This window comes from Palaemon carinicauda, chromosome 10 (genome assembly GCF_036898095.1).
Source record: "Palaemon carinicauda isolate YSFRI2023 chromosome 10, ASM3689809v2, whole genome shotgun sequence".
Classification (NCBI taxonomy): domain Eukaryota; kingdom Metazoa; phylum Arthropoda; class Malacostraca; order Decapoda; family Palaemonidae; genus Palaemon; species Palaemon carinicauda.
This window is the reverse complement of record NC_090734.1, coordinates 124,589,060-124,604,430: the sequence shown is the minus strand read 5'-3', so window position 1 is coordinate 124,604,430 and position 15,371 is coordinate 124,589,060. Positions and strand designations below refer to the sequence as shown.

The 15,371-nt window shown below is 33.4% G+C and overlaps 1 pseudogene; it reads left to right on the top strand.

Moving 5' to 3' along the window:
* The first annotated feature begins 431 nt into the window (after window positions 1-431).
* On the top strand, window positions 432-497 carry LOC137648942 (U4 spliceosomal RNA; annotated as a pseudogene).
* The last annotated feature ends 14,874 nt before the right edge of the window (window positions 498-15,371 follow it).

Sequence of the window (15,371 nt, the reverse complement as noted above, 5' to 3'; positions counted from 1 at the left end):
CGGTCCTATACAGCAGGGGAACCCCACTCTCTATAGGACCTCCACTGTCGTTTTACCTTGTTCGTTCAGAGTGTTTAACATTTCATATTATATATTGTTCATTTACTGTTAAATCGTTACTGTCAAAAGACTCACGAAATGAGAAAGTCTTCAGTTTCCTCTTGAAAGCCTTAATGTCTTCAATAATTCGAATGTTTCGTGGGAGCTTATTATATAGTCTCCTGGGTGCATACTTAAAGGCTCTGGAGCCTAAAGTAGACATATATCATAATCCATCTGGTTTTCGAATCCCTTGGTGTTTCAGTGATATATTGTACTATTTTACACCACGTAAAAAAAAGATAAATAGACGTCCGCGTGCAAATGGGAGTTAGGCTGGGAGGGGCGAGGCAAGGCAGGGTAACATTTCTAGTAATTTTGTTGATGTAAGGACCTTTGCGCAGTGGCAGTATCGGAACTAACGAGGGCTAACCGAGGTGCGATTATTGCTAGTTGATGTTAGTGTATCCCTACGAGTTTCACAGTTGTCATTACTTTAGATACTGACCCTCAATTTTCTGTAAAGAGTAGACAAATTGAGGTTTTTAGATTTTTATTTCTTTATTTCTTTCTAATAACTTTTATCTAATGAAAGCACCTTTTCTTAATAAAACCACATCCTTTAACACAACGTTTCTCTCTTCTTTATCACTTTATTTGCTTTATAATCTTCATTCCATCACTCACACTTGCATCGTGCAGAATAGGAAACAATTCCATTCGCAAACGAGGTTGGAAGGAGGTTATGTTTGTGTGTTTGTTCGTGTGTGAACAACTTCCTGGCCACAATTTTAATGGTGATGAAACTTTCAGGGATTAACAGCTATGCAAAAAGCTGGAAATTATTAAAATTTGGAAGGTCAAGGTCACAGTCAAGTAAAATGTCCAATTCACGCAATCAGCCATAAGTTTGGACATCTTCGTCACAAAGACTTCAAACTTGGTTCATATTTGAGTGTATGAAAATCCACGCCAATTAATACATGATAAGTTTGAAGATCAAGGTCAAGCAAAATGTCAAGAAATAAGCTCCCGCAGCGGAGATATGCGCTCTACTGAGTGCCCTTCCAGTTATCGGCTGTTTCTCCAAAATTTACCTGTTTATAGTAGTTTGTATCTTCCTATATTTATTTTCCGATCAGGCCTTTTTAATAATAAATCTACGGCATGTTTTAGTGTAGGTATGTGGTACTTCAAAAGAGTAGGTTATTCCACAAAACAAGAGAGGATCTCATTTTGATTAATGTTCGATCTCATCCTTAATAACATTTGATATGTATTGATTAAAAGAACCCAGTCACTGAGGGGGGGGGGGGGGGGGGGGCAAGCCAGCCTTAACTTGGTGCCGGTCCAAAGCCAGGGTAAATGGGGAGGATTGGTGGCAGGAGAGGCATCCGGCCATGAAAAATTAGCCAATACAACTATGGTCATTGAGTATAACTTCAAGGATGACCTTCGATCAAAGGGATTAACCGGTGATGAAGTGTGGGACAGAGGTAGATGGAGAAAGCTGACCAGAAACATCGACCCCACATAGAGAAGTGGGAAAAGATGTAGACAAAGAAGAAGGAGATGTTTTGATTAAAAGAGGAACATAGTTTCTTAGTGCTTTCATTGCTACGTGGGACTCATATTTGTAAAGACGGGATAGCTCATCATTTATTAAATTCCAAAAGTATATAGTATAAATACAGAGTATAACGCAATGGTAATAATCATAGACGTGTATTGGTAGAGTTAATATCTAAGTGTAATGCACGCCTTGTCTAGCACGAAATAGACGGACGATAGAAAACTATGCCTTGCAGAACGATACATTGATTTTATCTTCGAGACTATACTCATCGTGCCCAAAAATTTGGGCCTACTATCTCTACCAAGTTTTATGTCTTTTTTTTTTCTACTGTGTCGGTAAACTAATAGGAACGCCCGTATCTCGCAATCTCCTGGACAAGAGTTCGAAACCCGCTCAAGCTCGGTAGTTTCTAGTAGTATCTTTAATGTCAATATTCATTTGAGCTAGGGGTTCGAGTCATCAGTAGCCATTATCTGGCCCTCCCTGGTCCTACCTTGACGAAGAGGGGCCTTAGGCGCTGATCATATGTACATATGGTTTGTCTATGTGACATTGTCTTGTCTCTTGCCTCTGCCATACATGATTGACATTCAAAGCGTTAAACGTTGACATTTTCTCACACAAGAAAGAGCTATTTCGATAGGTTTGTATTTGAAAAAAATTCATAATTATTGGTCGTTGATAGAAGAATAATCAATAAGATTAAGTCATTTAATCTAGTACTAGATTAAGTAATGATGATTGACTGTTGATATATTGTTTGAAAATAAAAGTATCAAGAGTTGGGAGAACTTCATCTTGTTCAAACAGATGGTAGTATGTAAAGTAAATAATTTGTAGACCTCTTCTTTTAATGAAAAATATTTCCGGCTATTAAATACTAAGACTTATCAAACCTGAAGTAATGTCTAATGGTAATAGCTGTTTTACACATTATCTAACATCAACCATGCTTTATGGAGGGCGAGTTTTATAACTATTTTCCTTAATTTCATTCTCTGATAATATTTTTAATTGGCATTTCACTGCAAAGAAACCTTATTTTTTCTTCTCTAAAACTTCACTACTAATCTTGAACTAATGATAATAATAATATTAGCAATGATAATAATAAATAATAATCATAAAGCTATATTTCATCATCATCTCCTCCTACGAATATTGAAGCAAAGGGCCTTGGTTAGATTTCGCCAGTTGTCTCTATCTTGAGCTTTTAATCCAATACTTCTCCATTCATCATCTCCTACTTCGCGCTTCAGTTCTCATCTATGTAGGTCTGGGTCTTCTAACTCTTCTAGTGCCTTGTGGAGCCCAGCTGAACGTTTGGTGAACTAATCTCTCTTAGGGATGCGGAATGCATGACCAAACCATCTCCATCTACCCCTCATCCTGATCTCATCGACATAAGGCTCTCAAGTAATCTCTCTTATAGTTTAATTTCTAATCCTGTCCTACCATTCAACTCTCTTCTGATGGCTTTGTTCTCAAATCCACAAAATCTATTGGAGATTGTTCCCTTGTCATGCTATGACTGATGTCCATAGAGTAACACCGACCTCACTAAACTGATATATAAAGCTATATAAGTAAATCTATATTCACCTTACTTTTATCATCGCACCACATTCAAATTTAAAAAGTTCTCGCGTTATAATGAGATTAAATAGCAATCATTGCAATCAGTCAATCGCAGCAGACAGTAATGAATGGGCTCGCTGACTCTAGTACTTTCAAATATAGATAGCATGACAATCAAATATTCCATAAATGGGTATCGATCTATATTAGAATTTGACAATATTCATAGCGCTGAGAGAGAGAGAGAGAGAGAGAGAGAGAGAGAGAGAGAGAGAGAGAGAGAGAGAGAGAGAGCGAGCGGTTAGGGTTTTACTTCAATTGAGGTCCTCTCTCGTTTGAAATTGTATAAAGCTAAAGAAATATTATCAATGCAGAGATCTGGACATTGAGGAGTCACTGTCCTACCTACTTACAACCATATTTTGTGTCCTGTTAGGGTCATACTTCATGTCCCATGAATTGATTTTATCTATGTCTCTATTAAGAGATTCAGCAACCCAAGATCTGCAATCAGGCGATGAGATTGAGGCAAAGAGAGTAGCATCATCTGCATATGCAACGACCTTGTTTTCTAGGGCAAACATATTAGGTGTAAAAAGTATGAAAAGTAATGGGACAAGAACACTACACGGAGGAACATTAAATATCATATTCCTATACTCGCTCTGGAGCCCAACAACAACTCTTTGTAATCTATTACTTAACTATGATACAAAAAAGACCCAGTTACTCCCAATTGTTCGAGTTTAAAAGCAACGGTGTCATGATTAACACGGTCAAAACCAGCACTAAAAACAAGGACAATCATACGAATTTTCTGACCACAATCAAGGGATTTATGTACGACACTGAAAATTGTAAGAAGGGCATCACATGCTCCAAGGCCCTTGCGAAAGCCAAAATGCATACTAGGGAACAGATTATTAACTTCAGCATACAGTAATCTGCCGGGCTAGTGCTAAATTACCACAAACACATTTACATAATGGAGTAACATTACCGATAACTGATCTCTCTCTCTCTCTCTCTCTCTCTCTCTCTCTCTCTCTCTCTCTCTAGAACCTATTACCTCATTCCCTATTAAGGTCAACACCGATGTATTCGATTTATAAGGAGAGGGGCCATATAATTCGTTTTCTCACAAGGAGAGAGAGAGAGAGAGAGAGAGAGAGAGAGAGAGAGAGAGAGAGAGAGAGAGAGAGAGAGAGGGGGGGGGGGGAGAGAGAGAGAGAGAGAGAATTATTATTTTTTCACAGAGGCTAAAATCCTTCCAAGTTAAACGACTTAAATTCTTAAAGAATATATCATCAACAGTGTGCCTATTATGGCGCACTGTACATTGTGATGGAAGTCCTTTGATTTCCAGCTACCACTTTTTTTTATTCTGCTACGCTACAGTTTTCAACTTTCATTAAGGATTAAAAAAAAAAAAACTTAAAAGGTGAGCCTTATGACCTAATAATCTCTTTATGTTTTTTCTCTCTTTCCATGACAACAACATTTTACCTGCATTCCACTTCAAATTTTAGTTTAGTCGTCCTCCATCCAGTGGTAGGCTCAGTACCACCCGTGTGTCACACGATCGTACATAGTAACGACATTTCTCTATTTTGTATATATTATCCGGAGCCTTTGTAGTTTGTTGGGACAGAGTGAAAAACCACATTTTACAGACACAAGAACATCACCTAACCGAATGTTTCCTACCTAACCTTGCCTAACATAACCTAACCTAACCAACCTAAAATAAGGTTCTCCACCTAACCTAACCTAACCTAGGAGCCGTATCCATAGACTGCCGTACTCTTATCTTACCCTGTCCCAAAGAACTACATTCACCCCTATTATCCTTGTATCTTCGCTCTCCCCTCGCACTGACAGCAACTTGTATTAACCTTTCTGCCTACTTCACTGTTAACTGTTAACAGAACTGTGTGTATATATACTCGATGTGTCTGTAATAAAGTTACTCAGTTGCATTCATCTCACATTTGACTCACAACCTACTCTTGGCCAGTCATAGCTCTATCATTAACGCTTTCATAAGGCTGAAATGCTGAAATTACTGTCAGATCTTTGTTCAGACACCATCTATAAATGTTTAAAACGCTTCCAGAAAACCAATCACTTATCAATGACTTAATTTATCATCTTTGAATCCTTTGAATAATTAATTATTGTTAGCTTTATTTACTCACGTGGAAACGCATTACTCGTTTATGATTAAGCAGGAAGAATAAGAGTGAATTAATTTATTAAGGGATTCAGGGCTGTACGTAATTTTCCAAATCTGTGGGCTCGTTGTCTCTAATAGCTCTAATATTACCATTGCATCTGTTGGTATTTGCATAATGATCCGAATCCTAATAATAAAAATGATAATAATAATGAAAATGATAATAATGATATCCCAGCAGTTTGAATTACCCCAGGATCTGAGTTTTTTTTCTGTTTTTTTCTAACAACACAAGAGGATCCAGAGTGGGGAAAATAGTTTTTTTTTCACAAACACAAGTTTAACTTGTGTTTTTACCTTTGGATATAAATTTTCCCGCTTGATGAATGATATTCTTTGCAATACCAAATAAACATAATTTGAAAGTATTATTCTTAAAAACAAAGAATCCAAAAGTGTCGAAAATATAGTTTTTTCCACTATCTATAAACTTGTGTTTTCACCATTGGATATAAATTTCCCTACTTGCAAAATCAAATACAAATTATCAAATCTACAAAATTTTCAATAACAAAGAATCCAGAAGTGTCGAAAATATAGTTTTTTACACTATTTATAACTTGTGTTCTCACCATTGGATATAAATTTCCCGAATCGCAATATCAAATACAAATTTTTTGAGACTAGCATTTTTAACAACAAAGAATCCAAAAGTGTCGAAAATATTTTTTTTTTCACTATTTGTAACTTGTGTTTTCACCATTGGATATAAATTTCCCTAATTGCAATATCAAATACAAATTTTTTAAAACTATTATTTCTAATAACAGAATCCAAAAGTGTCGAAAATAGTTTTTTTTTTGGCTATTTGTAACTAGTGTTTTCACCATTGGATATAAAATTCCTTACTTGCAATATCAAATATAAATTATTTTAAACAATTATTTCTAATAACAGAATCCAAAAGCGTCGAAAGTAGTTTTTTTTCACTATTTGTAACTAGTGTTTTCACCATTGGATATAAATTTCCCTACTTGCAATATCAAATACAAATTTTCAGAGGGATCAATAAACTAGACTTTGCAAATGATCTGCTATTAATAAGGAATTTTTTTTTAACGATATTCTCATAAGATCATGATAGATGTATATGGCTGTAAAAGACTTATAGAAGTGATGTTTGGAGGAATTCCAGGAAAAGCTGCCCCTTTTAGGACAAGGACATTTCATTAGCTTTTCATCGAAACTTCTCGAACGAAGTTTGTTGCATAAAGGGAAGTCAATGAAATCTCGAGGCGAATTGATTGCAGTTTCAGTTTGGAGCGATATGAGAGATGACAGGAAACTATATATCGTGATTAATAATAATGATAATGATAATGATAATAGCAATAACAATAACAATGATAATAATAATAATAATAATAATAATAATAATAATAATAATCTCCCTTATATGATAAAAACCAAGTGTCTGAAATATATATATATATATATATATATATATATATATATATATATATATATATATATATATATATATATATATATATTTATATATATATATATATATATATATATATATCCACACACACTTATGTATATATATACACATATATATGCATATATATACATAACTCTCTCTCTCTCTCTCTCTCTCTCTCTCTCTCTCTCTCTCTCTCTCTCTCTCTCTCTCTCTATGTATATATATACATACATACATACATATATATATACATGTATATATATAACTAAATATATATACACAGACATACAGAAAGTTGGTTGAGCTTGCCCGGCTGACGTTCTGGTCAGTATCTATCCCGATGAAAATGGAATCAGGCACCTTTATCTTTACCTTTAATGGTAGTCTCACTGTGTCTTCCTTGAATGGATTCGAAGCCTGGTTGAGATAGTCGAGTAAAAATATTAAGGATCCGTGACCAATATTTGGGGAGAAACTTTTAATGATATCCTTCATATCCTGTGCTAATACACTGCAAAATTAGTGGTGGTTGACCCTCCCAAAACCTTGGGCAAATCCAAGATGGCCGTCAAGTTCTTTTAGTCCATTCCTTTATCAGCATATTATTATTATTATTATTATTATTATTATTATTATTATTATTATTATTACCTGCTAAGCTACAGCCCTGGTTGGAAAGCAGGATGCTATAAGCACAGGGGCTCTAACTGGGAAAATAGCCCTATGAGGAAAGGAAAGAAGGAAAATAGAATATTCTAAGAAGAATAACAACATTAAAATAAATATCTCTATTATTATTATTATTATTATTATTATTATTATTATTATTATTATTATTATTATTATTATTATTATTATTACCTGCTGAGCTACAGCCCTGGTTGGAAAGCAGGATGCTATAAGCCCAGGGGCTCTAACCGGGAAAATAGCCCTATGAGGAAAGGAAAGAAGGAAAATAGAATATTCTAAGAAGAATAACAACATTAAAAAAAAATATCTCCTATATTATTATTATTATTATTATTATTATTATTATTATTATTATTATTATTATTATTATTATTATTATTATTACCTGCTAAGCTACAGCCTGGTTGGAAAGCAGGATGCTATAAGCCCAGGGGCTCCAACAGGGAAAATAGCCCTATGAGGAAAGGAAAGAAGGAAAATAAAATATTATAAGAAGAATAACATTAAAATAAACATCTCCTATATTATTATTATTATTATTATTATTATTATTATTATTATTATTATTATGTTGATAATCAGCAGTGGTATGTACTTCCACTTGAGTATATTTGCACTTAGAATAAGTAACTGATAACAGAGTAAAAAATGCAATATGAACATAATTAATACACCAATGGTCCTTAGAGCGCTTACCTTTGTACAGACATTGAAAACAAGATATAGTATTTGATATCTAAAATTTCAAATTTGGCTTGCATAAATACACAGACCATTAAGCTATAGATTCATGGCTGAGGATATAAAAATACTGAAAGTTTGTCCCGGAATATTAGTCAGACCCTCAAAATTTGATTCAGCTATGATAAAAAATTTCCTGTATTGTTTCTATTGTCCTTGAACATATTTGACCCTTGAAGTTACTGTTTCTATTTTCTTTTCCTTCTAAGAACTAGATAAAGATGTCTGACCTACTGCTAAAGTCATTCCTAGATATGAAAAGGCAAAAGCGAATGAGAGATAAATTACGAATAATAGGAAAAAGAAATGTGATGAAAATAAGTCTATTCTTATTATTATTACTTGCTAAGCTACAACCCTGGTTGGAAAAGCAGGATGCTATAAGTCCAGGGGCTCCAACAGGCAAAATAGACCAGCGAGGAAAGGAAACAAAGAAAAATAAAATATATTAAGAGCAGTAACAACAATGAAATGAATATTTCCTATATAAACTATAATAACTTTATTAAAAAAGTTTCCTTTTAAAGACATTAGTTTAAAGGGGAAAAGCCTAGACAGGCATGTTGATTTGTAGGACAAAATTAACTAAGATGATGGACCACAAGAGATCATCTTTCATAAACTTTGGAAAGCGGAACTTTCAAGTCGGCAATAGCTTAAAGAAGCTCAGGACCGGAAAAAAAGATACACTTGGCAACTAAGGAGGTAGCTAATTAGAGACTCTTCCGAATCCAGACTTGAGTGAAAATGAAGTGCCACCTACTGAAAGTTCTCCAGAAGTAAAACAGGGGTAGTGAATCACAAGGATCTTTGTATCTAGTGCATGAAAGGAGAAGGTCCAAAAAGAAGAGTCATGGAACACGTTGAAATTGCACAATGTTTATCTAGAAGATGATCCAATGAGGGACAGAATCCTAGCGGTCATTGATGAAGTTAATGACCCATATGCTTCTGAAATTATCAAAAGATCTTATTGAAAAAAAAGTATAATCGTCCATTGTACAACAATGAATGTGTTAATTCTAAACTACACAGTTAACTTCCACTGTCTTGGGTTAGAGTTCTCTTGCTTGAGGGTACACCCGGGCACACTATTCTATCTAGTTTCTCTTCCTCTTGTTTTGTTAAAGTTTCTATAATTTATATAAGAAATATTTATTGTAATGTTACTGTTCTTAAAATATTTTATTTTTCCTCATTTCCTTTCCTCACTGGGCTACTTTCTCTGTTGGGGCCCATGGGCTTATAGCATCCTGATTATCCAACTAGGGTTATAGCTTAGAAACTAATAATAATAATAATAATAATAATAATAATAATAATAATAATAATAATAATGATAGTTTTACACTAGTTCTGGTGAAGTGTTAATAAGAAACCCCATATGACTGTGGGTCATTATTATCCTTAGATTGTTAATGAGGGTGTTAATATAGGGTCAGTTGGGCTAATTTGTTATATTAATTTCCTGGTGTTATACAATGTTCTCAAGATAGATGGTTCTCGTGTAGCTTTTTATTTCTGTACTTTGTACGATTATTATTATTATTATTATTATTATTATTATTTAAGCTACAACCTTAGTTGGAAAAGCAGGATGCTATAAGCCCAAGGGATCCAACAGGGAAAATAGCCCAGTGAGGAAAGGAAATAAGGAAATAGATAAAAAACAATATAAGTAACAAACAAATAAAATAAAACATCAAAATAAATTGTTGATATATAAACTATAAAAACTTAGTTAAAAAAAAACTAAGAGGAAGAGAAATAAGATGGAATACTGTTCCCGAGTGTACCCTCAAGTAAGATAACTATTTCAAGACAGTGCTAAAAGTGTTAGGGAATCGAGAAGTTAAGGTGTCACTTGTTAATTAATTGGGAGTTACAACTACCAAGTAGGGTTTCCCTTGCCGTATGGGACCAGAAAAGCAGTCCTTTAATAAAAACAAATCTAGTTATCGGTGAAATCAATCCACTTTCTGTTGTTATTGTTTATCATCATCATCATCTCCTACGCCTACTGACGCAAAGGCGCCCCAGTTAGAGTTCGCCAGTCGTCTCTAACTTGAGCTTTTAAATCAATACTTCTCCATTCGTCATCTCCTACTTCACGCTTCACATTCCTCAGCCATGTAGGTCTGGTTCTTTCAACTCTTCTAGGGCCTTGTGAACCCAGTTGAGAGTCTGTTGAACTAATCTCTCTTGGGAAGTGTGAAGAGCATGTCCACACAGTCTCCATCTCCCCCTCACCATGATCTCATCCAAATATGACACTCGAGTAATCTCTCTCATAGTTTCATTCCTAATCCTGTCCTGCCATATAACTACCAATATTCTTCTGAGGGTTTTGTTCTCAAATCTACAAAATGTGTTAGATATTGTTTCATTGTCATACCACGACTCATTATTGTTCACGTTTGAAAAATATTGTGATGATATTCAGCAAGTTTGAAAAAATTATCAACAAATAGGAAAAATAGCTCTTTCATCAGATCCAGGAGTAACATTTGACCAATTAACTATTTGAATAATGGCCAAAATTTCCATTACGAAACCTTCGGGGCTATATTTATTTATTTATTAGTAAAGAATAACAAATATTCTTTTTCAGGAATTAAACATTTTCCATTGCATGAAATAATTGATAGGGTTACGGGACGGAATTCTTCATATAACATTTCTGCAACGAATGGGATGAAATTACAGCCGATTTAAAGCGATTATTTCTACGACGGATTTTTTTTTTTTTATGCCGGAAATAATGAAATGAAACAATCCCCTTGCTTTATATTACATCAATATCAGTACTATATTTTCAATAGATCTAGGGCAATTACCACAATACTTTATTTCATGTTAAAGCTCACCAGGCTGTAAAACACAGCTTGATGAATTATGTGCGGATATGTTATCAATTAATGCTTTCGAATATATTTATTCCCATACAAATACAAAAATTTATTGCTCACTTTTTTGCTAGGAATAAATGTATTTCTGTTAGTCTTAATAAATTATTGATTTTATTAAGCACCTGCTATTTTCTTTTTTTCTGAATACGTTTATTATTATTATTATTATTATTATTAATAATAATAATAATAATAATAATAATAATAATAATAATAATAATAATAATAATAATAATAATAATAATAATAATAATAATAATAATAATAATAATAATAATATGATGATGATGATGATGATGATGATGATGATGATGATGATGATGATGATGATGATGATGATGATGATGATGAATTATTATTATTATTATCATTATCATGGAAATAAACAATAGAAACTTCAACTGTCCGTGGTTGGTTCAAACACACGTACGAGAAATCAAAGCCTTAACTTTATCTGCTTGTGTTGTTCATAAAGTTAACCATATACTTGAGAATCTTAAGCATTTGGTTTTTAATAGAATTTAAGGTTTGTTACGTTTAATCCCAATTTAAAGATTAAAAGTGTCTGGTTTCAGTTCCAATTTCATCAGAACAGATACTCACCAGAACGTCAGCGGGGCAATCCAAACTGTGTTGACCAACCACAACGGTGGCCTCTCCAGTAAACAGCTTAAACTCATGGTCCCTGGCGGGGATCGATCTGCCGCCAAACAAATGCTAGGCAAACACGTTACTACTGTACTAGCCAGGAGGCAAAGCTTACTTCTTCCTACAAAACATGTTTAATTATTACTGGTAAGGAATGGTCGCACTTAGAAGCTCATTTTACCTTTAATGAAAATAGTTCGGGTTTAAAGCAATGCAGTATTCAAGTCCTTAATAAGGAACACTGCAATTACTACATTCAGTGCATTCCACATGCGATAAAGCTTGTCCATTTCACATATAAATAACTTTAATTTATACGTAAAAAATTTTTAAATTGAAATACGTGCTTCTGAAATCAATGGCAGGGCTAAGAACACGGACCCCAAAGATTGTAAACCATTAACAAAATTATACAAACAACTCGTTTCATTTACGTTTTCTGTAGACGTGAAAAGTTATAGTTTTCCTTAAATGCATATCAACCTTAGAAATTCCGGACTAACTGACTCTAGAATAGTGAATATTAATAATATCAATATTAATGTTATAGTGAATATTAATATAAACTATGGAAACCTTCATTTGGTAATTTTCATCTCTCCAAAAAAGTCAGATGAGACAAACTCTCCATAACATAGGCGAGATGAAAGATTTTATTCTTGTTTGAGAACTAAGGCCAGGTTTTCACATAACGAATTTATTCGATTTTATTCACGAAGGGACATTTGTTTAGAGTAATTTTGAATAAGCATAGTTCCCATTGATTGAATCCAACTCGACACTGAACACCCAGTACCATGGCATACTTTGAAGGGTAAGGGTGTAGATGATTATGCCGAAATAGCAGCATTGATATGGCCCAGACAACATAGACGTAGGCATAATGCCAGAGTCGCAAATCTGTTATTCAAGGCCAAGCATGTCGTAAAATCTGGGTGTGGCAAACATCATGGCGAGGAGCATCCCATAAATAAAACGACTGTAAGTCGATGGCGTATTACAAGATAACTAACTTGCCCAGATCGAGATTAACATCTATATGTCTGTAATTAGATGGCACAGCACGCTGCTGATGATGAAGTTGACCTCCGAATGAAAATATCGAAGTAAAAAAGATCTCTAATTTGACTGCAAATCTCTATCAGCCACGAGTATTGACAATTTCACAAGGGCATTTTTTCCTCTTAACAAATCAAACTGATAAATGGTCGTTTCCAGGCTGGACAGAAACCTAAATAGAGAGAGCAAAAAAAAAAAAATTATCAAAGACTATCAAATAGTTAATTTTCTTTTTCTCTTCTGGTCCATTAATTCGGAAATAATAGGATTGCGTTCGGTTTAATAAATTGAAAAAAAAATGGAAAACTCAAGCTCAGCACTATGGAGGTTAACTATGAATGTCACGGTATTATAAATTTAATTCTAAAGTGACTGTTTCTAAGGCAATTAATCCCTATCTATCTGTATAAATATATGTATATAGATTTATAAAGTGTTATAGGACAATTGGCATATATATATATACTGTATATATATATATATATATATATATATATATATATAAACTGTATATATATATATATATATATATATATATATATATATATATATATATATATATACTGTATATATATATACTGTATATATATACTGTATATATATATATATATATATATATATATATATATATATATACTGTATATATATATATACTGTATATATATATATATATATATATATATATATATATATATATATATATATATATATATATATATACTGTATATATATATATATATATATATATATATATATATATATATATATATATATATATATACTGTATATATATATATATATATATATATATATACATATGTACAATTGGACAGGGAAATTCCTGGTACACCTCGCTCCAAGGAAGAGCACTGCGTCACACCCTTACTGCGTGGCGAGTGACAAAACAGGTAATGAGAGATGCCAGAGGTGATGGGTGAGGCCACACACAGGAACTCGCCACATAGTAAGAGTGTGATAGGGTGCACTTCTCAGAGCCGGGTATCCAACATGTACAATACATCGAGCTGTCCACACACACAAATATATATATATATATATATATATATATATATATATATATATATATATATATATATATATATATATATATATATATACGTGTATATACAGTATGTGTATATTCATATATATATATATATATATATAGTATATATATATATATATATATATATATATATATATATATATATATATATACATAAATACATATGCATAGGTAGTAGGTTGGCCAGGGTACCAGCCACCCGTTGAGATACTACCGCTAGAGAGTTATGGGGTCCTTTGATTGGCCAGACAGTATTACACTGGATCCTTTTCTCTGGTCATGGTTCAATTTTCCTGAGATTACCGAACAATTCTTCTTCTCTCAAGGGTCTAACTACTATACATGTTATTTGGGAAGGAAGACAAAATAATTTTTTATGGATTTTAAGGTAAATACCAAATGAATCTGTTGTACCTCAACATAATCTTGTGATGGTGGATTCTAAGTTGAAATCTCCAGGAATAGGAGGATCAAAACTTGTAAGTTGAAGGGGGGAGAAGACGAGAGGGTTCAGAAGTGGAGAGAGCCAAAAAGAGACGTGTGAACAGAACGTCAGAATCACATGAAGATATGTGGGATGTTATGACAAATATTGTGTTACCAGAAGCTGCAAAGGATGTGTAGGAGGACAAGTGGTAAACAGCAACAGGAGAAATAAACACTATGGTCGAATCAAGATGTTCAAACAGCTGCGAAGGAAAAGAGTATATCAAGAATAAAACAAGTTGACAACAATTACCAAACAAGTGGGGAATAAAGACGGATCAAGAGGGAAACAAAGAACGGAAGGTATTGCAAAGGGAGAAACATGGATATAGTGGTTTATGATGGTAGGATTATCGGAGGGTGAAAAGATAATCTACATTAGTGCAGAAGGAAGACGGAAATATAGAGGATATAGGAGAGATAGGAATTATTGCAAAGGAAATTGGAAATATCGTTATTAGGGAAGGTGAACGCAATAGATGAAAATATTCCTTCACAATTATTAAGCACTAAAAATTATATTGAAGAACTGGAAATTTTTCATCTAGCAGAAGGACCCATAGCATAGTGAAATCAAGAATGCTATAAAGAAAGGAAAAACGAATAAAGCTGCCAAAAAGTCCTAGGTAACAATATAATTGATTACGGATTAAGACATTGGGAAAGTTAGGCAAAGAGTGGGTGCACGTACTATTGGAAAATATCTAGGATGTAGAGGAAATGTCAAGGGACGGGGAAGCTATTTGGATGATTGAATTGTATAAACAAAAAGGAGACGTGCTAAATTATGGGAACTACAGAAGAATAAAGCTTTTGGAGCATGTATTCAAGATAGTAGAAAGAATAGTAGACGAACAGTTTAGAGAGTTGATAGATATACATGAGCAAGCAGTTTGAGTTAATAAAAGGAAAGAACA